The 14555-nt window shown below is 36.6% G+C and overlaps 1 long non-coding RNA gene across 1 annotated transcript; it reads left to right on the forward strand.

Moving 5' to 3' along the window:
- Positions 1-670: 670 nt before the first annotated feature.
- LOC141376803 (uncharacterized) lies at positions 671-14330 on the forward strand. The gene is made up of 3 exons (XR_015504147.1): positions 671-854; positions 6138-6826; positions 12025-14330. It is a non-coding gene; the product is annotated as an uncharacterized LOC141376803 (long non-coding RNA).
- The last annotated feature ends 225 nt before the right edge of the window (positions 14331-14555 follow it).

The following is a 14555-nucleotide window of genomic DNA, read 5'->3' on the forward strand; positions in this document are numbered from 1 at the left end:
AGTGTTTAGCCCTGTATAAGTCTAAATTTAATTCATAATGGTCTTAAAAGGGTCTTAAAATGTCCCAAATTTGACTTGAAACCTGCAGAAACCCTGAATGGTTTTCTGGAGCATATATTATACATTGTTGACGAGTAATTAGAATGGCAGACTGCTCAAACTTGCAGCATTGTGGGTGGAAATATGCAGATGAATGGGCAGTAAAATTAATAAGATTCTTCCTATGTCATGGGAGGAAAATCTGAGCAGCTCACTTTTTTTTTTTTTTTTTCTTTCCACAACCTGCCGAGAAAAGCTTAAACAGTTACTGGCTTGGTAGACCCAGGAGCCCGATTATAACAGAAACAAAAAAGTCGGGGTGTTGTATGATATGTCCTTTTCAAAATCATCTGTACTGCTTATGCATGATGCTCTCAATCTATCGCTGCTTTCAGAATAGAGTATTACCTTTATGATCAGGCAGTGACTCTGTTCCATGCAGGAATCATTGTTTTGCTATTTCATTTTTTCCTGAAACTTATCCTTTCAAATTGTGTGCAACATTAATTACGTAAAGACCAACTGATGTGTACAATATTGCATTGCACACAAACAAAATGCAGTTATATAACATCAAGGTGGTTATTTCTGAACTGCTGCTTGTTAAATCTTTTATATTGTGTTCAACCAGCAGGGGGAGAACATGGATAACCCAGAGCAAAGGCAGCCAGTGTCTTCCGTCATGTAAGAGGGGAGCCATTTCTGCTTCTCCCTCCCTGATATTCTGAATCGAGAGCAAAGCGAAGGCTGTGTCTCAGCAACTCTGCGCTTGTTCTAGACAATCAGGCCAGCTCTCTGTGGGAGACACTGCAAAGGCAAGGCATCAGTAATCATGTGCATTAAGCTTTTCTTGTGCTGCAGGTAAAGCTCAGGTCCAACAGTTCGCCTTTGATTAGCAATCAGGCTTTTGAAATGCAGCCAAAGGACTGACTGACTTTCTGTCGTTCTGTCACAGTCTTCAGTTCTTTTCTATGAAAGTTAGAAGACTAGAAATATGTATTGTGTGTGTCTGTGTGTGTATGGGAGATTTATATATTTTATATACATGCATGCATACATAAATTTGTGCCAATATTTGCGTTTCTAAATGTATGCATTTATGTGAGTGTATATATATATATATATATATATATATATATATATATATATATATATATATATATATATATATATATATATATATATATATATATATGTATATATATATATATTTATGTATATATATATATATATATATATATATATATATATATATATATATATATATATATATATATATATATATATGTATATATATATATATATTTATATATATACACATATACACACACACACATATTTTATGTATGTATATGTATCATGTATGTCTGTATCTTTATACAACAGTTCTGTCTGGTTCTTAAATCTGATTGGCTGATAGCCGTGCAATATTTGTATAGCTTCCTCACCCTTCTGTATTACTCCGCCCACATATGAGTAACAGCAGATCAGTAAACTCAATACAGTTTAACAAATATTGAAGCTGTTAGACAACATGATATACTTTTGAGGCTGTTTAGATTGCAACTATGCAATTTATTTATAAAGATAGAGCCTATTTGAAACATTTTTATCCAACAGCCTGTCAAACAGAGCAGAACATAGATGAGATTAGTAATGGTTTCTGCTGTTCTGACGTCAGCTGCAGATGTGAATGAATGGTGGAAGAAAGTATTTTCCCCATGAAAAGGATTTTAAGACTCTGTGTTTGATTTTCTTTTTTATATACATGATTATGCCATTGAACTGTTGTATAAATGCTATATCACACTCGTAGCAGTGCAATATGGCTGTATATCATCACTGGTGGGACACTAAGGCAACACACGCCTCCCACCAGTGCCGATATACAGCCATATCGCACTGTTACACATGTGATATTGCTCATATATATGCATATACAGTGTTAAGCATAAATGGTTGTACTCAAAATTACACATTTTAAATATGTGTTTTTATCAATTTCTTCATGAATATAAGCAATATATTGTGGTGCATTTGAACAAAACAGCTTTATTAAACAAATATATTAATTCAAACAATATTTTAATCACTAAACATCTTTAGAAATATTTAAATTTAATGGAAGTATTGCAAAAACTACAAAATGTTCATTTTTGTTTCTCTTGATTTGTCTTTTGTTTTTTTACATTTTTATTTCGTATTTTCCCTAACATGTAGATTTGAGTGTACTTATTTTTGGACTGTTATATTAAATTGTTTTGTTAAATAAGCTCCAGATTTGGCTTTAGTAATGAGTAAACTAATATATATGCACAACAATAAAAATGTATAGCACCCTATAGAATATATTAACTTAAAAGATAGATTTGAAAGGGGTGTGTGTGTTTGTGTGTGTGTGTGTGTGTATATATATATATATATTTTTTTTTATTCATTATGCACAGTACATGTTGTTTGCAACTACATTTTTACATTATTATTTCAAACTAGCTTTTAAAACCAGCAAATGATGTGTTGTTATATATGTATATATGTGGGTGTCATATTTACAAATGTGGTGTCACATTTTTAGACTAATGTAGATCTGAATGCACTCTTGTTACTTTGTCATTATTTATTATAATATTCTACATGCTGTTTACACTGTAATTGAACAGAAATGTTCAGAAACAGCTTCCAATAACCCCTTTGATTTGTCTCCCCTAATTAAAATGTGACAGCAGCACAGAGGAGCGACGACTAGAATAGAGCACGTACATAATTGATGCAACATAATCTAAAATGTATCAGTCCTGAAATGTGCTGCGCGTTCTATAAAAAGCCAGTGTGACGTGCAGCCCTGAGCGAGTCCAGCCGGCTGAATTGCTGAACAGCCTCCACCCTCACGCTGTGAATTTTGTTCATTCCAGAGTGGCTTTCAGCTTTTCTGGTAAAAATCACAGTCGTCACAGTCTCTTTATTTAACCACATGATGTTTTGTATGTCTGTATGGTGTTTCAGAAGTGTGCATTCCAATATATATATATATATATATATATATATATATATATATATATATATATATATATAAACAGTTCCAGAAAAGCCAAATAGTAAGGTGTCTGATTGATTGTGGCTGTGTTGACAATTAAAACGTGATTAAAATTTTAGTCATTGTTTTGGAAAAAAATAATTATAGCATTTTTGTAAATATTTTTAAGAGTTGGCAGCGGATGCCCTTCCAGCGACCCGTCTCTGGGAAACATCCACACACACATTTACACACACACACACACTCATACACTTCGGACAATTTAGCCTACCCAATTCACCTATACCGCATGTCTTTGGGCTGTAACCGGAGGAAACCCACGCAAAGGCAGGGAGAACATGGAAATTCCACACAGAAACGCCAACTGAGGCGAGGTTTGACCCAGCGACCTTCTTGTTGTGAGGCGATAGCACTACTACTGCCTCGCCCCATATATATATATATATATATATATATATATATATATATATATATATATATATATACATACACACACACACACATATATATATATATATATACATATATATATATACATATATATATATATATATATATATATATATATATATATATATATATATATATATATATATATATATATCACATGAGTAGCAGTGCAATGTTGCTGTATATTGGTACTGATGGGAGGCATGCTTTTGTGTCCCACCAATGACGATGCACAGTCATATCGCACTGCTACGAGTGTGATATTGCGTTTATACAACAGTTTGACAGCATAATTGTGTACATAAAAAAGAAAACCAAATACAGAGTCTCAAAACTACTTTCTTCTGCCATTCATTCACATCTGCAGCTGACGTTAGAACAGCAGAAACCTTTAGCAATTCAACAGCGTCACTTTACAGCTAGTGTTTGAATGATTCGCTAGTGTAAGTAAGTTATGACAAAACAGGTGATTTTGCTCACATTTTAAGATTATAAAGCTGAACAGCATGAAATGCCATCAGTCTAGAGACATTTCTCTGTTGCTATTGTGATATAACTATAATTAACCCCAAAAAATCCAATGGCAATGCAAACACTACCAGATTACTGTTGTAAAACAGTAGGCATTTACAACACATGCAGGCATTTCTTCTTTCCTTCTTTCCTTCTTTCTTTCTTTCTTTCTTTCTTTCTAGTCTGCAGTAACGAAAACAGGAGACTCATTAGAAACAAACAGATGGCCATCCAAAAAGTAACTCGGGCTTATGCAAAGAGTGGGCAACACAAAATGCATACATTCCTAATATGCGAGTCCCATCTAACACTCAAAACACAATAATTACTAAATACAGATATAAATACAGCACTACAACATACAAAAGAGAGATCGACTTAGAATGTCACTTAAAAGTTTTTTAATGATTTGATCAGCTGTTGTTAGAAATTACGAGTTTTTCTCTAACTGTATTCACACCGAAAGCGGCGAGAGCATCGCCAGCAACAATAGGCAGCAAGGAGCTACGCTGCGCCTCTTCACTGGTGTGGGCGTCGAGGAAAGTTGAAATCAAGTCAACTTTATGGTAATGAGCTATGACGCAGTTCAGCGGCAAGCAATCATAATGTCCACCACCTGAGAGTAGTCCAGAGAACACAGTCCTGTAAACTTTGCTTTCCACCATAGTTGTTCCCAAAGAGTTAGATTTCTTGTGATCGCCAGATTTCCAATTATTTACAATGTTTTCTTACATCAAAAACGTTACTGGTAAGTTTCTGATGTTATATATTTTTTTCTTTAAAAAAGTGGAAAATTTCCTAGTACAACAATACAAAACAGTAATGGTGCTTCTGAATATTTCAGACATATGGACACAGTATTGCCAACATAGCATAGCCCCTCCTCCACCTCAGAGCACTTGCAGGCGGCCCAGTCAGTCTTTCTACAGCAGTCTCTCCCACTTGCAGCCAGACCACTCCTCTACGCACCAACAACAAATGATTTAGCACCGGTAGTGTGAAAGTATTTCCATTGTACAGTCAAACCAATATGCTTCTGCTTATTTTAACAATTTAATTTTTCTATTTATTCTTTTCTAGTTCACCATCACAGATATTTTAGTGACAGTTTTGGAACTTCTTTGAGAGATTACTGCAAATTAACTACACATCTATATTATACTGTATTCAAACAGCAATAAATTTAGTTAAGTTGACAATCGCAGTGCAAATATAAATACCCCTTTTTAACCACAGGCTAATAAACAAACAAACGGTATAACGTGATGATGTCAGTAATATGCAAATTGACATATGACATAATCTAGCAACTTTTAGCGACTTTTCATTGAAAATAGTTGGCAACGTGAACACGTTGCGTGTGTGGCTTTGCTCCACAGATACAATAACTTAATCTTCCACAGTTAAATGAATTTGACAAAAGGTGCGCAACATTTTCACGCTAGATAGCTTGTTTTTATGCGGGAATCTAAGGGATTAGCTGATATGCTGCAACGGCTCCTATAAATACGAGATCAATGTAGCAAATTTTGACGCTCTCGCTGCCGGAGCGTTATCGCCAGGGCGGCCAGAGTGAACTTAGACTCATTCGCCACCTTCGTTGTGGATGGACAACGTCAACCATATTTGCTCTGCTCTGTATGACAATCTGATGGACATAACTATTTAAAATAGGCGCTATCCTTATAAATAAACTGCTTGGTTGCAATCTAAACAACTACACTCTCACCCGAAAAAAGCCTCAAAAATACATTGTGTTGTCCAACAGCTGCAATATTTGGCAAAGTTTATTGATCTGCTGTCACTCACTATGTAGGCGGAGTAATACAGAAGGGTAAGAAGGCTGTACAAATATTGCACGGCTATCAGACAGATTCGAGAACCAGACAGATCTGTTGTGTTTTTGTGTGTGTGTGTGTGTGTGTGTGTGTGTGTGTGTGTGTGTGTGTGTGTATATATACACATACATACATAAACACACACAAACACATAGGATTTATAGGATTCTCCACGTGTTAATTTTACGCAGTTGATTATGACTCTCTATAATAAATGCATCTAATATGTTTTTCTATCTATGAATGAGCTCTTTTTTCCAAAGGATTTAGTGTAAGATCTAGCTCTGATCATCGCCTCATTGTGTTATTCTCACCATGGACCTGAATCATGAAGACACAGTTGCCTGGCGACCTGCTGATGGGAAATATCTGCTAAAATATTACCAGGGGAGTTGTTTTTTTTTTCTCTTCTTCTCTAGAGCACCTCATACAAGGCGTATACGTGCTAATACTGTACAGATCTCAATCAGCGAGGACCAAAAGCATTAAGTCTGCTTTGCCTCAGCATATTACATCACCTGTTGGGAATGGTCCAGCTTTGTTGCTGTACGGATGATTTATTTTCGTCAGTATGATTAGATAATTCTTGCCTTTTTGATGGAAGAGTACCGGATCTTATTGCATTTGTGCAGTCTGTTACCCACTGCTAACACACTCCAAGGAAATAAACAAGGGTGATGGGCTTCTGTTTGCTTTCACTGAACATGAGATTAATGTGTTTTTCCAAGTCAATTTGTTGTTTTATCTTCCAGGTCCTACATGTCTCATCTCATTGATTTTACTCTTTGCCACCTCACAAACAGGTCATTATGTATTCGTTTGCTTGTGTTGGTGTCAGTGTGTTTGTTTTGTCAGGAGTAATCTGGACAGAGGAAATGGGCCATTTCATTTGGACATTTGTTTCTGGGAATAGAAGAGGAAGAAGAACTGCCGCATTGATGTTGCTGTTTTGGTGGGTGGAGATGTTTTTTCAGTGATTGCAATGTTTTTGGTAAAGGAAGAGTTTGCAAAGAATTGGAAATGTTTTATTTTTTTACTTACCTATTCTAGTCTTACCACAGCTTTATTTCTTCTCGAACAAATAAGGAGACACTGGGTGGAATGCTCATGCTGCACTTTTTAAAATATATTTTTTTACATTTGACAATACTGTTATTTTTGACTCATTGATGATAAGTGGTGGTGGCATGGTGGCTCAGTGGTTAGCACTGTTGCCTCACAGCAAGCAGGTCACTGGTTCGAGTTCCAGCTGAGCCAGTTTGCATATCTGTATGGAGTTTGCATGTTCTCCCTGTGCTTGCGTGTGTTTCCTCCGGGTCAGGGTTGGATGATTTGGCAATTTGTCATTGTACGATGTCTAATATGAAACATATACGATAGTGTATTAGTTATTTATGAATAATAAATAGGCTACCATTTCAATTACCTGTCGCGCATGGTCTTTCTTTTACCAATAAATAAATATATAAATAAATAAAGATAAGTTACACACAAACTACCACCTGTCAATCACTTTTCCTGCAGGACTCTGGCATCAATATGCAGAGTGATCTGTGTCGTTATAATGGCGTCGACAAACTTTGTGGGTAAAAAAGGTGCACAACCAACAGTATCTGAGGTTTTTGCTTAAATTACTAAGTACAAGTGTGAAAGCGAAAGATTGAAGCAGTGTATTGACGCTGTGACACATTAACTGATAAATTGAAAAGACAGAAGAGTTGTTATAATAATAATAATAATAATATAATATGACAATAATATATTTCTAGGTTTTTATTAGTTGTCCCAAAATTTTCTGGGGCCTTAAGCGGCTGCTTTTTTCGCTTATTGGTTAAATCTGCCCCTGTGAGTGTGTGTGAAGGCGTGAGTGTATGGGTGTTTACCAGTACTGGGTTGCAGCTGGAAGGGCATCCACTGCATAAAACGTGCTGGAACAGTTGGCGGTTCATTCCACTGTGGCAACCCCAGATAAATAAGCGACTAAACATAAAAACGAATGAATGGATGAATGATGATGATAAGTGGCTGCCTAAAAACTGGTTCATGAAACCTCCAAGGATCCTTTTTAATGTAAATTCTCCTATTTTACCAATAAATACCAATTCTCATCTGCTTTTGTTTGATTTAGACTTGAAGATGATAAAAGACATAGTTGACCCAAAAATGAAAATCTGCTCGTCATTTGCTCACCCTCAAGATGTTCCAAACTTGTATGAGTGCCTTTTTCTTTTTAATTGAAAAATACTTTGAGGGATATTAGTAACCGTACAGTTTGAGGATGCCTCCGAATTCCATCTAAGCGAGGAAGTCAGATGTTTAAATGCCAAATATCTTCAAAAAATCCTTGTTTGTGTAAAGCAGAAGAAAAACAGATACTTTTGCTGAGTTTTGCTGAGATACTTACTCTTTATTCTCTTTGTGACCAAGTTTGAACAAACACGTGTGATAAAAATACAAAAATCGAATAACAAAAACGATGTAAATGTGGGTATAAAAATTGTATTTTACAAAAGATCTGAACGATTTGTTGGTATAGCAATGTGGTGTGTAATTTTCATTCATTTTACTTCAGCTTAGTCCCTTTATTAATCAGGGGTCGCCACAGCGGAATGGACCACCAACTAATCCAGCATATGTTTTACACAGCAGATGTCCTTCCAGCTGCAACCCAGTACTTGAAAACACCCATACACACTCATTCAAACACTTACACTACGGCCAATTTAGTTTATTCAATTTACCTATACCCATGTCTTTGGACTGTGGGGGAAACCAACGCAAACACGGGAGAATATGCAAACTCCACACAAAAATGCCAACTGACTTAGCCGGGACTCGAACCTTTCTTAATTTTAACTAAATCCACAAACATCCATTGTCATGATCTTTGGAATGACTTAATGTGAGAGGGGGAAAATTATTTGCTTAACACCAGTTCATGGAAACTGTTAATGTTAAGTTAATGTTACTTGGCATATGATTTTTTCACAAAAGTTTATAGTTACACTATAAAACATAGCCTGTGCCCTGTGCACAATATACTTTTTATTTGGTCAAGAACTCACACATGCATATAGACTGAACACATATTTGGGTTACACTTTATTGTAAGGTTCATTAGTTAATACATTTACTAACATGAACTAATCATAAACAACACTTGTACAGCATTTATTAATCATAATTGAACATTTACTAATGCATTATTAACATCCACGTCTGTGCTTGTTAACATTAGTTAATGCACCGTGAGTTAAAATGAATTAACAATGAACAACTGTATTTTCATTAACTAACGTTTACTAACATAAATACATACTGTAGTAAATGTATTGTTCATTGTTTGTTCATGTTAGTAAATGTATTAATTAACATTAACTAATAAACCTCATTGTAAAGTGTGACCCATATTTGTAAGCGCATGACATCACCTATTCTCACAAGTTTGGCCTTATTTTTATTTTTTTTAAATTTGAAACCAATATTTTACAGTTTGCAATTGTAGGCTCTTTTGTTTTTTGCAAATCCACCAAAAGCCAATGTGTATGCTTTTCAAGATCTCAAGTTTCTCTTATGAGTGCCATTCGCGCCTGTTGTTCTGGCCGCTGTCAACTAATTGACCCACTCTCCTCCTTCCCTAAAGTTCTGCTCACACTGTGAGATTTCAGTCACGATTTTGTCATCTGAAACAGTTTTGTGAAATCCTAAAAGATTCCTGATCAATTTGATCGTTGGTTTGACATGTTCTCAGACAGCCGCTTAGTGCTCGTTGCAATCAGAAGCAATAGGAGCACCAAGTCTAATGACGCAATCCATGCGACAGTTCCAATGACCATGGGGAAATGTCAAAACAGTGTTTTTCTTTCTGTTTTTTTTTTTATTGAGACACGCCTTGTGCAAAATTGCCACTACAGATTTACATTTTGCTGTGAGGAATCATTTCAGAATGCAGGATGGTGAAAGTGTCACAGATAGATGGCATCAAACTCCAGGGGAGTTTTCTCCCGTGTTTGGCGTGTCTTCATTTTTGTTCAGTCTGACATTATGGCAGCTGAGATCTTAAAGTGTGGCATAGCAGCCATGTTCGTGCAGTCTGACATGCTGCAATCGTTCAGGATTCTAAAAAAAATCTCACAGCATGAGCTGGCCTTAATCCCAACCGATAGTGTTTTTCAAAAGCACAGAGTGACCTGCCTAACTACTTTCCCAAACCCAAGTGACAGTGTTTTCAAATGCAATCCAGAAAAAGATCGTGGCAGCCAGATTTTTACCATGTTTTTAGATTTTACCACATTCTCATTCAATTAAATTAGTTTTTTGGCTTTTGTTTTTTTGTTTTTTTTTACCTGCTTTCTGGAACTGTTCTTCACCAGACTCAAACACCAGCGTTGCAGTTAACTGCCGACGTATGTGGCGAGCTACTAAAAAACTGGTAAAAGCAGAAAAGCCGTCCGCACTGAGGTAATCGTCATGCCGTCCTATAGCGTTGGTTTTAAAGGGCCATAAAACCCCCCACTTTTGGTTCAGGTCTACCTCTGAATTTTTTCAAGAGATGCATCATAATGGTCGTGGAGCTCCGCGAGCAAAAGGCAGAAGTGGGTGTGGCCAGCAGGGGAGAAGGAGGGGAGCGAACAACTGTTGTCAGTCGGCTCACAAAATGAGACACAAACTGTGAGGAGACGCATGATTTTATAGTTTACCAAGTCAAAGTGCAAAGAAATAAACAGTAATTTAATGCCCTGCTACATTTGTTATTTGTAATTTCATATATAATCACACAACCACAATTTAAATATCATTATAAAGATAATCGTGTTCATATAAAAACTATAAATGAGGACTTTACCCTCAATCCCCGGGTCTGAAAACCGAGTTAGTGCAGCAGGTCTCTTGCCCTGTCTATTTTAACCATTAGCTCTGTTGGTAATCTGGAGGATTTAGGCAAACACAGCAGCACGGTGATGTGTCTAAATGTGAACGAACTCCTGTTAAAAGACAACGTCCGCCAATTCTCGTACTGCTCTCCCAACAAAAATGCTTGCTGCAAACTAACAGCTTTACTGTATCGGTCCTGACAGCATCGCGGGGAAAAACATGCAACAAACCCTGTGGATCATGGAAACAAACACATACGACCCTTCATGAACAGCTAAATACCGTGTGCTGTAGATCTGTGGATGCGGTCTCACCCATTCATCAACATAGGGTCTCACAGCTTGGCACTGGCAGGTCTGTCTTGCCTTTGGAAAGCACGTGCAGTCATGAATAATTAAGAAGCCGGCTTTTCTCAGAAGATAAGAAAACCGGCGCGTCATCTTTGCACTAGCAGTTTTGTGATACATCGATTTTGATTCCGCCCCAAAAATCATTTTAAACCCAGAAGATGAAATTAGCTGACAAAAGCTTAAAATTATCCAGTTTTCCCCACAATTAAAGCTAACAGGTGCTAACATTGTCGTAACTGATGGTAAACACACACAAATCTGTTAAAATCTCAAAAAAAGTACCCGAGGGTTTCGTGAACCTTTGAAGACGACAATGTCCAGAAATGTATATAGGGCTACGTTTTCAGAATGAACCCATGTTGCAACTTTCATTAGTGTGAGCATCTAAAATGCAAAAATCGTTTCCATTTTTAGCTAAAAGCATTGTGTAAAAGACTCTTTCACTCATTCATTTTCTTGTCAGCTTAGTCCCTTTATTAATCCGGGGTTGCCACAGCGGAAAGAACTGGCAACTCATCCTGCACATTTTCACGCAGCGGATGCCCTTCCAGCCGCAACCCATCTCTGGGAAACATCCACTCTCTCGCACACACACACACACACTACGGACAATTTAGCCTTCCCAATTCACCTCTACATGTCTTTGGACTGTGGGGGAAACCGGAGGAAACCCACGCAAATGCAGGGAGAACATGCAAACTCCACACAGAAACGCCAACTGAGCCAAGGTTCGAACCAGCGACTCAGCGACCTTCTTACTGTGAGGCGACAGCACTATCTACTGCGCTACTGCATCTCCATAAAAGACTCTTTAAAAAAGAAATCTTCATGGTAACTCTTCCATATGTGACCTTTAATATAGGATATTTGTTTGTGTTTGTGTTTGTGTGTGTGTGTGTGTGTGTGTGTGTGTTGTCCTCACCAGAGCAGATTAGCAGAAATAATTGGTGTGGATCGGTACTTTCATCACATGGGTGTTCCAGGTGTGAAACAGTCGCTGATTGTGTGAAGAAGTTGCTGATTGAGAGAAATCTGAACCTCCCTGGTGAGGTAACGTCCGTTTAAATAATGACTGCAGTCAATCACTTAGACATTGTGTTAATCAGTGAGGTACAGAGCCCAGCAGAAGAGAAGATGGAGGAGATTATACTTCAGTAGAGAGAGAGAGAGAGGGAGTCCGGCAGAATAATCCTCCACGGTCATATACTCTCCATCCAGCCAGCCGTGTTTATCTAGCTATTTTGTGTGTTATTGTCTTTGCATGACTACATCAGGCTTATCAGACACTCGGAAATAAAATTTTTAATTAACCTATATTAAAAGAAGGCCACTCTTCTTAATGAGTTCCCTGAATAATTAAACAGGCAAAGCGTCGGATTTTCACACTATGCAAGCTTTTGTTTGCTGGGAATATCCAGAGTCACTCGACACCTGCAGTGACCCCGCTGAAACGATACGCTTCCCCAGGCAAAGAATCGGCTTTAACCTCGTATGTTTGAACAGTTGGTCGTTTCTTATCAAGCTTATTTTCAGCAACTTGCGAGTTCATATGAAATGACCCCTCTGGCAGCGTCCACACCAGTAGATTTAACTGAGTCACAGACCCGTCAGTTCCCCAGCCGGACGAGCATAAGTGCAATCTGACGAAAGCGCATCACAGAAGGTTACAGTGACAGCCGCGGTGGAGGAAAAAAAGACAAGTGTTAGATCATTTAAATGCTAATTATCCATTTTCAATCCCTCATAAACTTTAACTGCAAGCCTTTGAGATTTGAACAAAAATAACATCTTGAGAAAGAACATCCCCTTGGGAGGTGAAATCCTTTTCACTTTTTTTAAACTACACAAAGTATTACTCAGAAGAAGAAATTAACATGACTTACCATTTCAAACCATCAGAGTGTGAGTTTCTCTCATTTCCAATCTGCGCAGGTAGCTATTTATGCCACAGGCATCCTTCTCCTTGGTATTTTACATTGTATTCATTTATGAAGTAGCTCAATTTGAGATAATCACAAGTCTTTTATTAACCACACAGGAAAATGTGAAACGCAATAATCTAAACCTCACAAATTCAGCCATTGTCCAGCTTACAGTATTGCTTTCTACATAAATGTTTTCATTTCCTGACCTCCTCCTCCTCTGCATGAACTGATTTTTTCTAATGCTGTCTAAACTTGCATACATTTTCTATTTTTGACCTTGTAATTTGTGTTACAACTGTTTTGTATGGTAGATAGCAGGCTACATGAACATGGATATTCATTAACTGAATATAATGGAAAATAAATAAGATCTAAACAGAACACAATTTCACAAGCACAAACAGGTTTAAAACATTAAAGTTAAATCCCATATTTAAGCATCAACCCAACTATTTTACTGCTCTGTATTACTGTACATTGGTGAAATTAAAAACTAAATGGATATCCAAAATACACAAAGAAGATGAGAAGGATATGTGAATCTTAAGTGTGGCCATTTAACTTTTAACAAAAAGAAAATCCAACACTCAAACTAAGCCACAGACAACAATGTAAAAGATTTACAAACAGATTGAACTGAACCAAACCATATAAGACACAGGTGATCACAAGTGGTGACCACTGGAACAAATATAAGATACAGGGGAAACAGGAACAAGCAAACAACAAAAAAATAAAAATTAAACTAAGCAATAATAAAGTTGGCAACATATTACAAAAGAACTAAGTTAGCAGAACCCTGCATGAGCATGTATCATGGCCATAAATAAACTGCTGTTGCCCCAGCTTCTCACAACTCACTTAATTCTAATGATTGGTTTATGCTTTATTTTTTTATAATGGGTAAATATAAATTTTTTAAACAGAATTTTGAGATTTACTAACCTTAACAGCTTTGTTTGCTAATTAAAAAAAACACTAAATCTAATAAGGGAACGAATAATTAAATCATTTGCACAATTTACTTAAAATGATCACATTTGTTAATTATGTGCACAGTGTACCTAACACATTAGCAAAACATTGAGGGTAGTAATTGTTAATTCATAGTTAAGATATAAATATTTTTGTCTTGCATGTTATAGTCTCCATGCTGTATAAATGATCTTGGTATGGTGGCTGAGAGAGCTTAATGTGCTGCAATTTAAGAAAACACTTGCGCTTACAAAAAATGCCAGCATATTGAAAAAAGATTTTCACCCGTTTGACAGCACACATGCTGCAAATCCTCACAACACAAACACATAAAAAAAAAATTAAAAAAAAAACGCTGCATTTTCACACAATGCAAATGAATTGATAAAACGCGCTGCATTTTTTGACAACATTTTTATTCAATGTTTCAAGGAGACCCTAAAATGTGACAGACCTGGCTATTTAGATTTAGTTATTTAGGCTAATGAATACTAAAGACAAAGCAATCAGGATATTAAAATAAACAAACAAAACACTCACCTTTCAAAGACCACCT

Source organism: Danio rerio, chromosome 12 (genome assembly GCF_052040795.2).
Source record: "Danio rerio strain M-AB ecotype USA chromosome 12, GRCz13ab, whole genome shotgun sequence".
Taxonomy (NCBI): Eukaryota; Metazoa; Chordata; class Actinopteri; order Cypriniformes; family Danionidae; genus Danio; species Danio rerio.